The 16,885-nt window shown below is 39.7% G+C and overlaps 1 long non-coding RNA gene across 5 annotated transcripts; it reads left to right on the top strand.

The window, feature by feature from the left end:
* Window positions 1-609: 609 nt before the first annotated feature.
* LOC111259139 (uncharacterized) lies at window positions 610-13,398 on the top strand. Of its 5 annotated transcripts, none has more exons than XR_002679438.2 (5): window positions 610-788; window positions 6,536-6,626; window positions 6,789-6,891; window positions 8,384-8,546; window positions 12,955-13,398. It is a non-coding gene; the product is annotated as an uncharacterized LOC111259139 (long non-coding RNA). The 5 variants fall into 5 exon arrangements; XR_015310450.1 differs by lacking the exon at window positions 12,955-13,398 and adding an exon at window positions 10,085-11,540; XR_015310449.1 differs by lacking the exon at window positions 12,955-13,398 and adding an exon at window positions 10,076-11,540.
* Window positions 13,399-16,885: the final 3,487 nt, after the last annotated feature.

Raw genomic sequence — 16,885 nt, 5'->3', positions numbered from 1 at the left:
CAATGTCGCGTCGGGCATACACACGTAAAACCCTTTCAGCGCTCCATGCTTACATGTTTATATATGACATAAGCTCACTCAGACAGACGTTTTGCCTGCTGTACTCTTTATCTAACTTTTATTCATAGAAAAAAGAATTGCTATATAATGTGTATAGGCAAGCTCCACGTGTCGTTTTTTCTTGTGTTTCTACACATGATTGAATGACACGAATGCAATAAGACACAACGAACAGTAATCACCAACATGAGCATCAGTATTCGATTTGATAGGATTTCGTCTATATAGAAACAGTGAATTATCCGCTTCGTTCTGTTTCATCATTGCTCCGTTACGTCACCCCCCGCCGTCCATTGATCAGTAGTTCCCGATGGACATAGTTATGAACGAGGCGAGCAATCACAACGAAAAACAACAAATTGCCAACGACGACGACCGCGATCAGCAAATCCTTTTTACGATCGATGGCGAGCCTCTGTTACGCGCTTTGGACCTATGCCAAGTTATGTAAGGCAGTGATATGCCTCCTCCTCGATGCCCGATATCATACAGCGGCCTATACACACTCTGCAGCGCGTTCCACAATTATTGTTGCTTTAAGAGCCTCTATCAGAGCTAAGATAATTGTTGGTATTAGTGCAATAGCTCTGAATGTTTATGTCGACCATAGAGAGCCGGAGGGACGATCCGAAATCGCGTGTGCCATCAACATGCTCTAATTGGACTGATGGAAACGTACTGTCACGGTAATCACCAGGCTAAAATTTTGTGCAGAGAGAAGAGTTTGTGTAAGTATAACGCATAATCTCCATATAGCCAAACGCATAGATTCGAGGGAACCAAAACGTGTTGGAGATCGAGCTCGAGATAAAGAAACATGCTGACTATAAGCAAACGATACGCTGTTATAGCTCAGGAAGCACCCGTAATTTAGATGCGCAAATATGGTGTTATTGTAACTATATCTTCTTGTTTAAAATTCACAACTACCCTGTGCATTTTGAAAACGCAGGGTTTTACTAAATATGTAATTATTAGTCACCATGGACAACGTTTAACATTTTAGGACGATGCACCTAAACACATTCAAATGAAAGTTTTCAATGTTCATATCAGATCCATGTTTTTTTGGCCGAGACCAATCGCACGAAGATAAATAAGTCCTATTTTAGACGCTAGATATTTCCCGAATCCTATATGCCGAAAATGTGTGCGGCCAGCTTTTATCGTCCTATGCGTAGTGAGAGAAATTAGTTTAGCACATTTTTGTGAAAGCTTCACTCCAGACAGTTTTATTATCGCTGCTTCATATTTATACCGTTTGCGTGATTGCAGATTAAAGTTATAGTGAGAGCATAGGCATTAAAACTTTACAGGTTTATATAACGATAGTCATAAATTGGAAAATCTTTATATTGTCCATCCGTCTGGTCCGGATCATGCTTTTCGGTTAGATACATACTTGTTCAAATAACATTTATCATAATAACTTATATAACGAACGAAATAATGATAATGACTAATAGGTTCACTGGAAGCTCTTCGGTGCCAAGAACCTCTTAAAATGAACCACTTGTCAAAATTTCCGAGCAGAGATCTTAGCAGTCTTCCGGAGAAATTTTTCCCCAGCATATGTTTGTACTGCGCAAGATCACGGAATAATCTAAATATATGATGACTGGCGATCGCGTATTCGTTGGGCATGTTTGAACCTTTTGAAAACAGTATAAATTAATTCTGGACAAGATCCTATCTTGTCCCTGCATTTAATAGTAACTCATCGTGACGTCTCTGTAAGATTGCTTTCCGCCACACGACCATTACAGAGTGGTAAATCTTCCATCTACCGTAATGAACCCCACAGAAATGCTTATCGGATCAATTTGTGCACGGAAGTCAAGCACAAATAAGGATTGATGATTTCATCGCACATGCCCATATCGGCAACGGAGCCTATCCCACCAGAAAAAATCTGTTAGGAATTATTGCTATCTAAATGAAGGGTGAAGATGTCAATGCTCGCCGCGCTTAACATGTCCTGCGAGCAAACATGCTTGTCATGCAAAGTAACTGCTTCCTGTTTTCGTCTTTCTAGACGTCGCTGACACCTATGCAAAAAGCCTAGGAAAATAAAGGGAGCACATGTACATAGCTAACAAAATCGTCTTTAGTTGGATTCTTTTTATGACATCGAAACTTTAGCAATTCTAATTTCCCTGAAAAACACTTCATTACGAAACATGTATGTGACTCAATAGCAAGGGTTACTGTATTGTAATATATAGTTGGTAAAATACGAAATAATGTAGCTTCGATCAATCCAGCCCTTTTCATTTACACTTCGTCTCCTATGAGAAACTAGATCTCTCGTTCAAGCATTTATAGAAGACATACTGCGATAGTGTACTACGGGCTTCAACTCGAGCCCCTGCAAATCAAAATATCGCAGAAAAGCTGCCTCTGTGTCGTTTTATATAGTTGTTACTACGAAATAAATATCGGCACTCCGCTGATCAACACGTTCGTCGAAGTGTTTGAGTTTAAACCTAAAGAAACAGTAGGTTTAATATGTCGACGAGCCATCTATTCTGGGCAAATTGCATATTCATGGAACCACTGAGCTACGTGTTAGCCATTACTAAATTTGCTTGCTTGTTCTTGTGTACATATCAGGGCAATGTCCTTTACTTCGGTGGCAAATTAACTAGGTACTACGCTTTCCATACGAATACTAGGAACAGCCACTTTGTGAATCCGTTGAAGAAAGAGATAACGTCGAGGGTTGTTACCTGCTGTTGATCGCTATAATTCTTAACCTGAAAAAGATCCTAAACAGCAGGACACATTTGTGTATCCGCTGTGCTACACTAAAATAGCATTTACACACGGCAGAAAATGGACCATTCACGACAGAAGCTCTTTCTGCTACTATTGCGATCACGATAGGAACACCCATTACGATTATGTATCGGTTGTGCCCACCAATTGAAAAAAACCCGATGGATACCTACCGCCTTTCGCTTCCCAGTATGTTCCCACTTCCTGTCTCCTTCCACGATTGCTGAGTTTCCTATATTTTGCACCAGCGTAGAACTTCTCGTACATAAATTGCGTAGCTGAAAACAGGGAGCAGAATAGGAGTGAGCGTTGTGGAGCATATGGGCCAGGTGTGCGGCATATCTCAGCAGATGATTTTGTATTCTTTTAGATATGGCAAAGAAAAATGTAGATGATTTTAGAAACGAGCCAACAGTGCGGAGTTCCGTACAATTGGCGATGCTTCTAGGGCCTGTGAGCCATAGTGACGACCAGGGCTTTTTGAAGGCCGATAAGAAGGCCGTGCATCCGGTGTGAACCTACCAGTTTCAGCTAGTGGGAGGAGTCAAACCACTGAACGTAGTTTTCCGTTCCCCTTTATGGTGTAAATATGGTTATTATTAGGAGCACTGGGGTGGCCAGCGTTGGCTGGTCAGCCGCCCTTAGCTGATGCGATCGGCGCCTAGGAGCCGGAAGACGTCTTGGCGCTTTATGTACATATGTACCTCTATGTGTGGCTGGACAGAGGTAATGGTAAAATAAGAACACCACTACCCGTCCTGCCCGACTCATCTCTATAAATATGGTGTGGGCGTGGGTTTCTTGGTCGACTGCTGTGAATCTCTCAGGCCGGTTGCCTTACACTTAGGGTCACTAGAAAAACAGGAAGGTTTTAGGGTAGACTAAAAGGATATGGCCGTAAGATTGCAAGCAAAGCGAAGGATCTTTCTCAGAGAACATTGACCCATTGCTAATATTCTTGCCGCAGGTCCCACAGCTATATAGAAGGAATAATTCACCACCGCGCAGCCATCAAAAAAGGGAGATCTCAGCTTAGGCAAAGGATGAACCTAAGCGAAAGCAGCCATTATCAATGTGGCGCTTGAAATCATAGGATACCATAGTTTGTGATGTTACGCAACATATGGCTTAGATATTGGACGCTCGTGCATTTATTTGTGTGTTATTGGGATATGATCTTAATACGTTTCACTATGAGGTGATTTCTTCAGGTAGCGTAGTTACTAAGAGCACGTACCCACGTTGGATTCGTTAGGTTAAACAGATCCTGTAAGAATCATAATGCGGGTTATATTTTAACGATCAGACTAACTCAACCGAAATATTTCAAGCCAGACTACAAACAAATAGAAAAAGTAGCAAATAACATTACTTGAGTGAACTGCCCTTAAATTATTTACATAGACTACTGAATAATAATGTTTGATTCTCTGATTAATTTATTTATACAAGTGAGGCTGCACTTCGGAGCCAAGCTCTCTCGCTTTTCCTAAGTAATTTCCTAAGCGAGTAATCCGTATTCATTTCTAGTTCTTTATTACGAACGCGTGCCTTTTTTCCAATAGTTCCAACTTAAGAGGCACTTGTATGTAAAGGCTGTATGCGGTGGCGAAGTTAGGAGAATACGCAAAACAGTTTTGTACTATATATAGAAAGGACCCCGTATAGACGTAAAAGAATCGAATTATTATAGATTAAACTAATCCATCTCTCAAATGCGATTGAGTGACTTAAGCAGTAGAAATATTTGAACCTCGTCGTGCACGGGTTGCTCCCTTTGACTAGTTAACAGTCTGTTACTTTTTGGGGGCAATGTACTTTGTTGTTCATCTAGTATTCAGTTGAAATGCACTCTTCGGACAGATACTCTATCGTTGAAAAAGAAGAACGAAAAAAAAGATCGGGTCGATTGGGGCAACTTAATAAAACCGTATCACGCTTCGGAGCTGGACGCTTCGGTTTCGGCATGTGTATGTGACAGAGAACCCCAGGGTATTTTGGTGGGGTGGTTATTCTAATTATAAAAAGAGAGGAGCAGGCAGGCTGGCCCATACTAAAGAGGACTGGCTGGACGAGATAGCTTTTTGGGTTGCCATGACGACCCAACTCCGCTAACGTAATCCTTTTCTTGCATATGGACTAAAGGGTATAGGGTTGGCGTGTCGCTCTCTAAGACAGTATGCAGGACTCTTTATTTGCCAGTTCCACGAGCCATTGTTCCTTGCACCTCCTCAGCATGAAGATGCCTGACCTGTTTTTGGAATGCGCAGCTATATAATTCAACAAACCTCAAAGGGGTTCAGAGAGTTATAAGGTTAGGTTAAATAGGTGTATGAGGAGAAACTAGGTTTTTTTTTTGCTATAGTTCGTTGAAAGTAACTTGTAAGGCATTTGAAAACAGTTATTGAGAACTTAACAGTACTGGCCTGGGATCGGTATTAGGTGTCCAGTTAAATTCAAATAGATATTGAAATGAGTAAACGTATATGTTTCCCAAGCATATTCGGTAGCGTCCATATCAGGCTTATGTTTGAACATAAGCCTGATATGGACTCTATTTCGATTAAAAAAAAAACTCAATTCGACTCCTGCGTTTAACTGGTACCTACTGATCGTCTGTCACTGTACCTCAAGGTTCAAATATATCTATATATATATAAAAAATCATGCTCCTATATAGGTAAATGGTGTTAGCTTTAACTGGCTTCTTAACGATAATCATACGTATCAAATAGGCATTGGAACATGTACGATTCTCGATTTAGCTTCATCGATACTGCGCGTCAACTATAGAAACCAAAACAAATGTCATCTCGCTTTTAAACGGATGGAGGCGCGCCATGACTGGTCGGTGCTCAGATTAGCGACATCTATGGGGTACAACTCAGTACAAATATTTTACAACAGGAGCGACATTTATTTCGTTAGTAGACGTAATGATACATAGAACATCTAAGAGCCCAAATCTATCTAACGTTTCCAACTTCAGATGATCAGAGTAATTGTCATCCTGTCGATGATATTAAGCCCAATACTGTGGGTTTCTTTTTTAGCGAGTAATCCTGACGCAGAGCTTAATCTAATCGCCAGGTTTTTTTTTTATTCTACCTCTGTTTTAGTTCAAATTTGCATGACGCCGAGTGTTCGTGTGTTAACTGACGCTCGTGATACCGCAGTCGACCTTGCTTCTTACATCTGCTGAAGAAAGCTATTTCGATATTGCGAGGATTATTTCTTTCTGCTCCAGCATGACAGAATGTATGGTTTCTCGTTGACGTTCTATTACATACATATTGTAATTAGGCAATAAGGGCCAAGAACGAGAACTGGCGCAATACGTTACTGAGGAAAGTCTTCAAACCGCCATAGAGACGACCAAGCTATACCCCGTTACCAAGCTAGGCTCGTTGATGTATTAAGCTCAATATCTCGTGGAGCTTTACCGGAAGCTCTAACGGACCGCATCAAGCTTATTTCTAAAATTATCGAAAGCGATGCTACGAAGTTACGTAATCGATGAGACCGGTTTGTGGTCCAGTTCAACTTCTTCTAGATTCTTATAAGTTTTAAAAGGATACAAAAATAAGAGTTCAGTCCTCAAGTATATGGATAGATGGGTTGACTAACTAGTCATGATTTATTCCACACAGAAGTTAGAAATAGTTGCAAAAGCCACGTCTTCTTTCTGAAATTTCAGCACCTGTCAAACACAGGAATAGCGTTATGACCAATGGCCCAGAACCAGACGTCACGAATACGACATCCATATTGCTAGAAGAATATAGCAGGTAAGTATGAACCTTCGATTGCAGCTCCTAAGATTCTTAAAAATACGTGCTTGTATGTATGTTTACTCCAGTTGTGCATAGATTAAGTAATCTATCGTTTACAAAGAAACGTATAATCCAAAGTGTCACTTTGCTCAGCATATTTTCACGTCTTTCTTAAAGCCGATGTGTAAAAACGCTACTTCTACAAGTCTAACGCCTCGTAGATTCCTGGGGTGGTGATTGAAACGTTTGTGCGTCGTAGATCGTCTTCTCATGCCAACAGGTGAGTAATGCTAATCATTCCAACAAAGAGTTTACATAGTTTTGCACTCTCTATTACCGTCCATTCATTCAACGAAGTTGAGTTTCCAGCACAAGTACGCCGCCTCGCCCGTAAATCGGTACAACTATTATGGTAGAACAGTCTGTGACGCTCACCCCCTCCCTCTCCAGGTGGTCGTAAATGATTTCTAGCACAATGACCTTAATTGCGAAGATGTAATGCCCTTTCCGGCTAAAAGCTATGCTAGCGTAGAAGGCGGGCCTAAGTGCATTGTGGTTACGCGTTACAAGTGTTTTCGCTTTGCCAGTGACGACGTCGCGTGTGTTTCACCATCCCTCTAGACAATCAGTAAGGTACGGTGTCGTATTCGAAGATAAAAGAGTTTCAATGGGCCTACTTCGAAGGCCGCGTTGCGTGCCTACATAAAACATAACTTTCGTTCCACGGTACATAAGGATATAATGCATCTTAATCTACTAGCAATAACCTAACCTTGATGTTTTTCCTCTTTATAAGATTATTAACATAGGATTTTGATTCGGTTAGTAAGGTTTTCAGTTCTGTATACAGAACGAGCGTCACGTATATCATCTGAGTAGCCTGTAAGCAATACTAAAGTTAATACCAATAACATTATTTATTCGGGAAGACTTGGTAGAGAATCTAATCAAAAGAATTTTATATCTCAGGTCCTGGTATCTATGAACCCTAAACAAAAATGATAATCGCCTGTGCAGTTAACACTAAGATAAAGTGATCTTCATACTTCTGCGCATTGAGCTAACTGCTTGTGATGATCGCTCTCCCGACAGGAGGTCAAGGGCGTAATATCCGATATTTGTGAAGATAAAGTTATTCCATTTGAATTATAAAAAAGGCGAAATCCTAAATACTCTCACAGGTTTTGTCAGCCAAATGGTACTGTTTTATTCTTCCCGGACGATATCACGCGAACTTGAAAGGCGTGAATGAAAATTTCTGCGATTTGAATAGTTAACAACCCTTCGAAGCGTAAGCGTTCCCTGAGCGATTGTTTTTATCTTAATGGTTGAAGCACTAGCGCATGTCTTCTGAGCTTTCAATCAAGCATCGTACATGTTAGAAGGAGACCGTAGCCGGCTTCTGCACTGCACTTTAGCGGTATATTCGGTGAGCCAGCTATTTTTGTTGATACTCGTCGGGGACTGAAAACTAGATCGCTCTGTCCTCTTAAGTATAATACGGATATAATAGTGCAATGTCTGGCCTCTTTATGTTATGCGCATCGTTCTTCGGTAGTATTAGGGAAAGCCGAGATTTTGCTGTACACTATGATACGTAAATCCACTCTTCGTACGTGTTCTTTTTAAATCCTCTATGAATCTTTTTGATTGTAAGGAATCGAACAGGACTAAAAACGTCGAACTCTTCACGGTAGCTCCTCACAGCTTTTCCGGCATCACAGCAGTATCTTATCATGGCTTTTTTGTTTCGTTCCGCGCCGACTGCATAGGCCCTTAGCTACGTGAATAAAACGACGGGAAGTGCCAAGTATGTTTCGCCAGGATTTTGCCTTTCAAGGTTCCTCGGCAGCACGAAACTGGCGAACGCATCCTGAAGATGTCCCGGACCGGATTACTATTTCGTTAAAGGCTTTACGGACAGAGCGTTACACGGTAGGCTGATCGAGTTAGGCGACGAAATGCCGGTTCAAATCTATTTGTTTCGCTATGCAAGAAGCTTTTTTTTTTTTACTACTAAGCAGAGAAAAATGTTATTAATAAAATCCAAAAAAAAAGAGGGTTGATTCATCTTCTAGAGCTATTTTGGCGAGTAAGTAAGTTTACTCTTTGGAACGGACTGCTGACCGAAGGGTTCAATGCGGATTTATTGTAACGCTAGCGAAGAGACGAATTGGTTTAGCCTGTATATGCCATTGAAATAGTTGTATGCATGAGCAGTCAGTGTGTATTTTAAATTTAGCACTAATTAAAAAGAGTTCTGAATGGTTCTATGCAACCGGATGTGATGTGAGGAGATTAAGTCGTTGCTGTGCTCACCACCGCTATGCAAATTACTTTATAAAATTTGCGCGCGACACATATATACCCATATAGAATTTGCCAATAGTGCCCAATTATTTATTCTTATTGACAGTAAAGTAATACGAAATCCTATCAATTAACAACTTTACATATTGTCTGTACTGTAACTTTGAAACTGTGTAGCTAATACTACAGATATGTCAACTTTTACGCCATGTCCACCCAAGGTATATATATACATATGCAGCGTGGAGCATTTAAATTTTAGCAGATTTTCACAGGCTATCTGTCGTAAGGAATATGCATTCACTCGCTATTCTTGATGTCTAAAAAAGGCCAGTTTTTCTTTAGTATAGAGCACACTGCGGCAAAAAACGGTGCCCCGGTTTTGGAGTCTGAGGCAGAACTGACTGTTATCCAATGTATTTACTCAGAACAAACGTCTTATCGAGATGATGATGATGATGATCGTTTTTTGCCTGAAGTCAACAGTTTACTTTAATGGTTAATTTTCACGCGGTTACGACATGGTCTGAGAAAGATTTCAAAAGGGGGGAAGGGGTAACCTCAATAACGTTTGAATCTAAAGGACTCACTAATTCATCTAACCAGAATTTTTTTGTTAACGTCTGATTCTTTTGTGTACAAATTAATGTGAAGGGCGGAGTTTTAGCTTTCCAATTTGGTCGCCCAGATTAGTTTCAACGGTCAGTCCTTGTGGAAGCTTCTGCGCCTTTTTAGACGTTTTGTATTTAATAGCCGTTTTGAGCCTTTGTATTTGTGGGATCTTTGGCCTATTATGAATCGAGAATGTATTTAGTTGAAATTTTTTGCATGTAGCATATTTGAGGAATATTTTACCGGATTTACACCTGCCAATACCCACTGCCGTAAGATTAATACTAAAAGGTTATTTGCGGGATGAGGATGAAATATTTCAAACATTGCTGGTGAGTGGTTGAGCTGTTCAATGAAAGTTTTAGTTGTTCTAACTGATAATTATATTGAATTCTAGCACATGCAAAAAATCATTTTGAAATAACTTTATTTAGATAGAGTTTTAGAAACAACTCATAAGAAAGTTAGCACTCACATGTCTCACCCGTATATATCTTACAGATGTTACCCCCTATATAATTACTAATTTCTTACCTCCGAAGTCGTTTTAGGTACATCGGTAGGAGACGCTCGAATGAAGTTACGTTATGTTCAGTTTGTTCTTGCTGGGAACGGCTGAACACTGGCATAATTGTGTTTATAAAGGGATCGTCTACATTCAATACTGGGTACTCTACTCATTTTTACTCAACGGCGTTAATTACGTTGGTAAAATAGCGTCGCTTATCTGTGTTCGTGCACTAGGAGCCACTTGACATTGGGCTAAGTATAGAAACGCGCACGCCACGCGTAATCGAGCGGGGAATCGCATCGCAGCGGGAACGCGCATCTTGATACCTCGACATCTCGAATACACCATTGCTATTATTTTTAAACTAGATACTTTATTTCAAATTTAGGCCCTGTTAAATGGTAGCAAAACAGTCCTCGATCAGGCTAATCAATAGTCTGGCCAACCATGAACAGTTCGCCTACAGCGTCTAGAAGAAGTCGGCGAGACAGATGAACTTGAGTTTATTAACCACGGTCTCATCCCCATGCCAGCTAACCATTGAGAGCTATTTTTACACTTATCGAAACTCTTCTACTTAGTCTAACCGGCCATATATTATTACTAACACCAAAATTCAGCATTTACAATTTTACAGATTACAGGAACGGAGCACTGAAATTGTAGTTTATGAATCTACTATATACCTACCACGTTAGTAGCGATAGATCAGTGGCTGAAAGAAGGAGCAAATTTAAAGTCTAAAATATCGGATGTTAAAGAAATAATATGGAAACAGGTTCATGAAAAAACTCTGTTAAGAGAAGTACGAGTTGCAGTAGTTATCATTTAAGTGCGTAAGTTGGCAAACTCTGCTGTTCACCGCATTATCGGCCACATCCCGTCTGCCCCAATGTCTGACGCTTTCAAAAAATCGTAGATTTTTTAAGATATTCCTACAATGACATTTGCAGTGCAGCTTTTAAGTTCTGAGTTCACTAGGATAATAGCATTTAAACAGACTGAATATCTTCGTAGCTGGTCGATTCCGCGGAGAAAAACCACCATATGTTATTACTGGTAATAAAAGCATGTGGACTGATCCCTGACTTTAGAATTCCATGGAGCAAAAACATTGCTCGTTTTCCTTTTGACTTAAAGCAGGCCTATTTTTCAAAAAATTGACTAAGTTCTATCTATCCATCTGGATAAGTTTTGTAAAACCGTTGTTGCATTTCGTATTAAGTAGGATGTATTCATAGTCATGCATTATAAATAGTCTATAACGTTTAGTTGTTCTATTTACATGTATAATATATAATTTAGTGATCTTTCAGTAAGACACACAACATTACCCAGGTAGTATTGTCTGTAAGTTAATGTTATGTTTGGTTCGGTTCTTTGGCCTGTGAATATGAGATCTGTAAACTTCATCGGTGTATTACTAAATAGGTAACTTTTTGAATAATTTATTGGGAAATAAAGTTAAAAAGCAACAATATTAGCTCAGAAAAACTTTGCAGGGTGCATCCAATAATATGTGTCATTATTTAGCGTGTAACATTCGACCACTACACAAAAATTCACACCGTAAACACGTTATGCGTATCCTTGCATCTATATTCGAAAGGATGGAACAATTTTAAAAAAAGTTACTATAGTTTCTATAGGCTTCTTCGATACTGCCGTCATAGCTTAGTGGCATAGTAACGTATTTGCCTGTCAATCTTAGGATACGTTATCGTTTAAGTTTGAAGCTGGGCAGAGACAGACCTCGTCTCGTACTGGGAGCCAGTCAACCGTCTGATGGAATGCTCAACGGCGATACCGGACGAAAAATAGAGGCCCTTTTGCCTATGAATGATTTATGACGACGCCTACCTGTGCAGTAAAATTATTAACGCCAGCGCATCGTATATTTATGCTTTGATTTCTATGTGGGAAAATTTCAAATCGCAATCGATGCCTATTTATGCAACGGTTAAGCGAAGTCAAACGCCAGGCTGTAACGCAGATCATCTCATATGGCTTAGAAAAACAGAATGATTATCTAAAAACTTATAAAAAAACACAGCATCCAGCAGCTTTAATAATGCATAGGAATAACCCTTCTTTATTTTTTACTTCTGCATTCGACAATATGCAAAAATTACCTACTTTACTTTAATTTCGAATACCGACAAAAGCCTAGAAATAATATACAATAAAGCATATTGAGATTACGTAGGGCCTATACATGAAATATGCTGATGGGCTAAACGCAAGCAGAATGCCCAGTTTCCTCAAAAGTACTGGAACTCGAAAGTTTAACGCGGCTTAAAATTACTTCACTGTAAATTAAATAAATCAAAGTGAAACACACACCTTTTATGATAACAAAAATAAGCAGATATGTCATGTCATTAGGAACCTTCACAAACGAAATCGGTCAGCAGAAGCTGGCAAAAAAAGAGCCAGCAAAAAATGAAGTCCTCGATTTCCTCTAGTATTAAGAACATGTTGGATGGCTAAACATTAAATTATCTGCGCTAATGATTTTAAAAATCTCACTTTTTTGTGTAGCATTGGAATTTGTTTTTCTCGAACACATCCATCGATTGAAGGGTTCTTTTCATACCCATCTGATTGTCTAATTATGTAGCCCTGGTGATCCCATGTGGTGTTTTTCCGGACCGATGGTTAGATTTGACCATTCTGTAAATGCTACAAAAAAATGTGTTGATTTTAGGGGCCGGAGCAGGCCATAAGACACGCGTCTGTTTGTCCGAGGTGTTGTTCAGGAAACCGCATTTCCCATAGACTTACAGAGCGGCTGTTTTGAAAGAAGTCGACCAAAATGTCTATACATGATGAATATATCGATCAGTATGATCCAGTGCCTTTCGAACATACGGTCGTAATTCAATCAAGCAATGTTATCTTCTGTTACAGATCGTTGGTTTCCTCCTAGGCTATTCCTGGCAGACACCGATATAAGCTTCTGTTGAATGCTTATAAAAAATTACTATGTGGGATCTATGGTGCCATGGCTGTAACGCAGAACTGCCATATGAAACAAGTTCTTTGTGCCTGAAATACAATTCGGACTTATATCATAAATTCGGCTACAAATCTGAACAAATTAAATAAAGTGATATGGGCTATTCGAGTTTTAAAGTGGCGCGAAGTTGATCCGATGGATAACATTAACTTGACGAGGAGTGTTCGAAATTAAAAATCGCAAAGGTTACTTTAAAAAATGTTAAACTTTAAAAGGAACCTAAGAAAATTTCAAGGAAGCGTCCTATCTTCCATATATTGCGACACATAGGTTCGTTCGATAACGTGCGGTGATTGGTCAAGCTTTCATTTATGAAGCTTAAAGAAGTTTTTCCCTAAACAAATTGTGTATTAAAGTCACGATTCATTGCTAGGTGAGATTTCTACAATGATATTGCCATAGTTCAAATGTAACGAAAAAGTATTCTAAAATATAAAGGAAAAATGTCATCTTTTAGAAATGTTATATTATTTGTATTTTAAAAAATCTTTACTAGGGGTGGTTCGTTTACTTCCTTTTTATTTATTCTTTCTCTTGGTTTATTTTCCGTTGGGGGTAATATGTTATACTAATAGGCTCGTATATTCAGTAGTAGTGTATTTTCTTACGTCGTTCCGTAATGTTCATTGTTGTTTTCCATGCTGTAATGCTGATAAAGCACATCGTTATTTATCCTTGGAACGGTCAATTTCTTTTTAGTTAAGTGCAGAAATAATTGACTGAACTTGTTTCTACCAGATAATGCTATGGATAACAAGTTGTCTTTGTATATGTGCTTTGTCAACGGAAAAAACGAATCTCTGGGCAGAAAAAACAATTGGATTGGTAAATTTCAAAGACTATAACGCTAAAGATTTTTAGACCACAGTAAACGTGCAGGTACAATGTTTTTTCTTTAAGGATCATGTTTTCGCCTGAACTTGACACATTATTTACTATAGAGCTTCGGCTAAAGCCCTGTGTATATGCCCTACCAGCTTAAAGTCATTACTGCTACAATAGCTGAAAGCTCACTATCTATCAAGTCTTTGAAAATGAGCAGAATCCTGCCGCCATTACTTTAGTTCATCATCGCAAGGAGTTACCTTCCTGCGTAAGGATGCTAGGGACCTGTGGCTTTTTACGTATATCATCACGAACACCATACACACTTCTGCGCGTGGACGCTACACTGCAGGCACTGAAACGAAAAAGGGCCGCATAAACGTGTTTAGCTTCATTAAACATCGCAAGGCATAGCTGGATGGCCTATTCAAAATCGCGTAGTACTAACTACACTGGCCTAATTCAAGAAGTAGCTATATATGAAAGGATGCACAGGGCGTTAGATTCTGTTTTTTTTTCATGTTTGAGATAAATATCCCAGATTTTAGGTATAAAAGTTAATAGAACAAGTAAAATAAGCTTCATCAAAACGATACTATCGGTTGCCGTATTTATTTAAATATTTAGTCGGAAATGGCTTTGGAACCTGGTAAATTCGAAAATTCATGCATTACCTTGTAGGCTAGCAAATTCTAGCTGATTACCGAGAATGAAGCTTGTCCGGTGAGGATCGAGGAGTTTGATATGATGATAGACATATCACATTATGCTTTTCGTTATATACAGTATGTTACTTATTATTTTTTATATGTCCTACATATTCCAAGAACAACAGAAGCTATTTGAAACAGCTTTGTGTATATCAAACTTTAACTTCTGTTACAGTTTAATTAACTTAGCACCCGATTTAATTGTGCCCGATAATCGCTAGCGATTGGGATATGCGACCAATGAGGAAGTCGCTCGCCAATATTCTACCAGCCCTTTCTGCAGCCACCCAGTCCACTTTCTTGCGCAGAATCTTCATCGCGTCATGCAGAAAGCTTCAAGGGCCAAAGAGATACCACTTAGCATCAAATCTCCATTAGTTGCAAGCCTGCTCCATTGCAGGCAGAAATTGTCGAGGCATCTGCTACTTTAGCGTTTCCACGTGTCACGCCCGTTGGGGGAGTGCGCAGTTCCTTAGGATTTGAAGGCTCGCCAGTACGGCTTCGAAGCGACCGAGACAAAGTTATTATGTACCTAAGGTGTCCTTCTAGGTTGCGCAACCTTTCCATAGGGCTTTGACCTTGTTATGCAGTAGATACATGACAAGTAGCCAGCTAAAGAGAAATAAAATATATGCTGACCTGATAATATACCTAACCTGATAAGCTAAATTAGTATTCAATGGTCAAATATAGACATCTGGCAACAAACCCCAATTCAAAATCGTTGGTCGGTTAAATGAACACTTCCTTGAATCCTTCAAGTATTAAAAAATTATTCGAAGGGCATAACATTCTAATTAAATATTTCAAAATTTACGTTCTGTTTACGCGTTGTTTCGAATGAAACAAGTGTGTTTCCACCCCGATTCGAATCTACATGATCACGGGTTCGAAAAGTTTAGCAGGCGAAGACGTTACCGGATACACCATCGCAAGGAAGAAGCATATAACGCACTGTACTAATAGACTACCGATCAGAAAAGACTGATGGTAATGTTCTTCATTATGAGCCGCTACATATTGTAAGTTAGGTAGCTTAGACATTATGTCATCGATCAAAGCCTAACACAAATCGAGCCAAGCTTATCTATAGCAGACAATGACACCAGCTCGATTGATACAGAGAGCAATGATCTGCGGAGGATTTTGTGATCATTTTGATAGTTTTACCATTGTGTGACCTTATAGATGATTAGCATTCGCTAGTATTACTGGGCTGGCATGCAAGGCCAAGCACGACGACTTTGCCGGACGCTTTCTAAACTGTAGAATCAGAAAGCAGGTTTCGCGATCTGACACTACAGTGGAAGAACAATTGTTTCCTTCTAATCGTCTATAATACTATTCAGGATTTTAGCCATGTTTACTGGATGGGTTTCGTTATGCGGACAAAGTAGTAAGTGCTCCAAACTGTGTAACACCTTCATCAACACCTTATCTAATACGCTACGGTGATTACTGTCTAAGAAGGGAGACGATCTGTCTGCACGAACGCATCGTAACGTACAGGAGATCTACAGGTCTACCCTCAAATCAGCTGATCACCTTTTAAACTAATCAGAGTGTGCGGTCGGCGTAATGGTGATCTATTAATGGAAGTGTATCTACTTCGTACAGGATGAAATCCGTTGCTCGTAGAACCGACGATGACAACCGTCGGATACGCTTTTGTAGCAAGTAATATTTTTGATTAGGTTAAAGGGCTTGCTTCATGGCTTCGGCGCATGACTGAGATGAAGCATGTGTACAATGTCGTAGCATACTATATCATTTCTGCTATTTCATAGAGATAAACTGAAACTTGGTTATTTTTAGCAAATCTTTCAGTTTTTTTCGGCTTCGGCCAGCGATGAAGGGTAATTAGAGTTGCCAAATTTTGTTTTTAGTATACACATGATTCCTGATAGTTCGAAGCCACAACTTGATCATATGATTGGAGTTCACTATGGCTTCCTCTACGTTGACGTTGAATCATCGTCTAACGACACACAGCGATAAAAACGCTGACGCAGCTGGATCCATCGAGATGGCATTTGTCCCGGCACTGATATGTCAACCGTCTCGGATCTAACCCATAACTCCCGTACCGCCTTCGCATCCTTACATTCGCTTCGAATAGTTCCGGAAGCTGCTCCGAAAACTATCGGGAACAAAGTCGAAACGCGTTGCTGAGTTGACAAAGTCGTATTTCCAAGCAATTCTGTTACTAACAAAGAGGAGAAACGGCAGGTCATCGGTACCAAGTTGCAAGCCACCAATAAATCGTGTAGAAACACAAATTTCTCTA

The sequence above is a fragment of the Varroa jacobsoni genome, unplaced genomic scaffold (assembly GCF_002532875.2).
Source record: "Varroa jacobsoni isolate VJ856 unplaced genomic scaffold, vjacob_1.0 scaffold_297, whole genome shotgun sequence".
Taxonomy (NCBI): domain Eukaryota; kingdom Metazoa; phylum Arthropoda; class Arachnida; order Mesostigmata; family Varroidae; genus Varroa; species Varroa jacobsoni.
The sequence above is the reverse complement of the archived record's forward strand: the minus strand, read 5'-3'. Positions and strand labels throughout refer to the sequence as shown.